The sequence below is a fragment of the Tetranychus urticae genome, unplaced genomic scaffold (genome assembly GCF_039701765.1).
Source record: "Tetranychus urticae isolate SD_2017Ah unplaced genomic scaffold, NJAU_TeUrti_SD_1.0 Scaffold_4, whole genome shotgun sequence".
Lineage (NCBI taxonomy): Eukaryota > Metazoa > Arthropoda > Arachnida > Trombidiformes > Tetranychidae > Tetranychus > Tetranychus urticae.
The window spans coordinates 525,001-527,500 of record NW_028315836.1 but is presented as its reverse complement, the minus strand read 5'-3'; the positions used below and the strand labels follow the sequence as shown (position 1 = coordinate 527,500).

The 2,500-nt window shown below is 44.0% G+C and overlaps 2 non-coding genes across 2 annotated transcripts in view; both read right to left on the bottom strand.

The window, feature by feature from the left end:
* LOC149092972 (5.8S ribosomal RNA) overlaps positions 1 to 64 on the bottom strand; it is a 155-nt gene extending 91 nt beyond the window's left edge. Inside the window, exon 1 of the ribosomal RNA XR_016200469.1 lies at positions 1 to 64. This exon is cut by the window's left edge and continues 91 nt beyond it. This is a non-coding gene — a ribosomal RNA (5.8S ribosomal RNA).
* Positions 65 to 551: 487 nt separating this feature from the next.
* LOC149092971 (small subunit ribosomal RNA) overlaps positions 552 to 2,500 on the bottom strand; it is a 2,170-nt gene continuing 221 nt past the window's right edge. Inside the window, exon 1 of the ribosomal RNA XR_016200363.1 lies at positions 552 to 2,500. This exon is cut by the window's right edge and continues 221 nt beyond it. This is a non-coding gene — a ribosomal RNA (small subunit ribosomal RNA).

The following is a 2,500-nucleotide window of genomic DNA, read 5'->3' as shown; positions in this document are numbered from 1 at the left end:
CGATTATCGTAGCTAGCTACGTTCTTCATCGATTGGTAATTCGAGTGATCCACCGCTTGAAGATGTATCTTTGCCACCGTGGGACTTTTAATAAGTATCCTAAATCTGCATTGAGAGGGTTTGAAAACAATTGTATGCAGTTTATAAAAACCATAGTTGTCTTTACTTAGTTAGGCGAAGAAGTGTAAAACTTCCTTCTTTAAACCTTGCCGTCAGCATAAGCTGAAGACTTGATCAGGTACCAAGTATGTAGCAAGACAGGCTTTTCATTATAAACTACAATTGTTTTGCAAAAGAAATTATGGCTATCGTTAGATAACCCTCACTCTTTGTTGCATTGGATAATGAAAGATGGATGTATGAATGAACGAATGTAATGCAAATTAGAATCATGTTGCAATGGCTAAATGTTTGCAATAAACATTCACAATTGCGACTCTAATGCAAATACAATTCAATTGCATTCACCATATTAGCATCTACAATATCACTATGCAGAGTGTTTGATTGTTTGAAGGTTGTATTTCTCTTATAATAAGAGGGTAATACGTTAATGATCCTTCCGCAGGTTCACCTACGGAAACCTTGTTACGACTTTTACTTCCTCTAAATGATCAAGTTTGAACATCTTTCCAGCACAATCCGACCACTAGTTTCCCAATGGTCTGGATTGACCAGTCCGAAGTCCTCACTAAATCATTCAATCGGTAGTAGCGACGGGCGGTGTGTACAAAGGGCAGGGACGTAATCAACGCAAGCTAATGACTCACGCTTACTGGGAATTCCTCGTTCATGGGCAATAATTACAATGCCCAATCCCCATCACGAAATGGGTTCAAGCGGTTACCCACTCCTTTCGGAGCAGGAAACAGTATGCACGATGACCACTTCAGTGTAGCACGCGTGCGGCCCCGGACATCTAAGGGCATCACAGACCTGTTATTGCTCTGTTTCGTGCGGCTGCGAGCGCCGCTTGTCCCTCTAAGAAGTCCTTACAGTGCTACAGCATCCTTACCCTAGCCAATTCTGTAGGCTAATAGCAGCAGAGCCCTCAACAGCCGAAACCATCAAGAGATACTACCACCCACAGGTTGACTAAGGGGGAGTACTGCAGTGTAAACTGCAAGTCTATTTAGTAGGCTAGAGTCTCGTTCGTTATCGGAATTAACCAGACAAATCACTCCACCAACTAAGAACGGCCATGCACCACCACCCACTGAATCAAGAAAGAGCTCTCAATCTGTCAATCCTCTCAGTGTCCGGGCCGGGTGAGTTTTCCCGTGTTGAGTCAAATTAAGCCGCAAGCTCCACTCCTGGTGGTGCCCTTCCGTCAATTCCTTTAAGTTTCAGCTTTGCAACCATACTTCCCCCGGAACCCAAAAACTTTGGTTTCCCGGAAGCTTCCATTCGAGTCATGAAATTAGTTACTCAGAATGATCGCTGGTTGGCATCGTTTATGGTTAGAACTAGGGCGGTATCTGATCGCCTTCGAACCTCTAACTTTCGTTCTTGATTAATGAAAACATTCTTGGCAAATGCTTTCGCTGTAGTTTGTCTTGCGACGGTCCAAGAATTTCACCTCTAGCGCCGCAATACAAATGCCCCCGTCTGTCCCTCTTAATCATTACCTTGGATTCTTAAGACCAACAAAATAGAACCAAGGTCCTATTCCATTATTCCATGCAAGATCATTCAAGTTAAGGTAGTGGTACGCATCATATAGATGGTTGACCATACCGTTTTTAGGCACCTCTTTCGAGGTTTTGGACGCCTGCTTTGAGCACTCTGATTTTTTCAAGGTAAAAGTCTCGATCGCTTGAATCAACACTCGGTAAAGAGCATTGATAGCAAATATCGAGCAATTTTCTGTCTAAACACTATGAATGTAACCACCAGGAAAGAGGAATGAAGGTTCAAGCAAGCATCCGTAGACACAAGCAAGAAACCTAACATCACCATCTAACCCTTTAATCAGTGGACCCCATAGGTTCGACTGAAATCCAACTACGAGCTTTTTAACCGCAGCAACTTTAATATACGCTATTGGAGCTGGAATTACCGCGGCTGCTGGCACCAGACTTGCCCTCCAATAGATCCTCGTTAAAGGATTTAAATTGTACTCATTCCAATTACGGGGCCTCAATAGAGTCCCGTATTGTTATTTTTCGTCACTACATCCCCGTACTGGGATTGTGTAATTTGCGCGCCTGCTGCCTTCCTTAGATGTGGTAGCCGTTTCTCAGGCTCCCTCTCCGGAATCGAACCCTAATTCCCCGTTACCCGTTACAACCATGGTAGGCGCATAACCTACCATCGACAGTTGATAAGGCAGTTGCTTGAGGGATACATCGTCGGCTCAGAGGCCATACGATTTGCTCAGTTATTCAGAGTCATCACAAGAAATGCAACCGAAGTTGCTAAGATCCCCACTGCTAGTCCTTAGACAGCGACCGAAATCACTGAACAGGGTTCTAGGTGAATAAGAATCATTGGTCTTGTA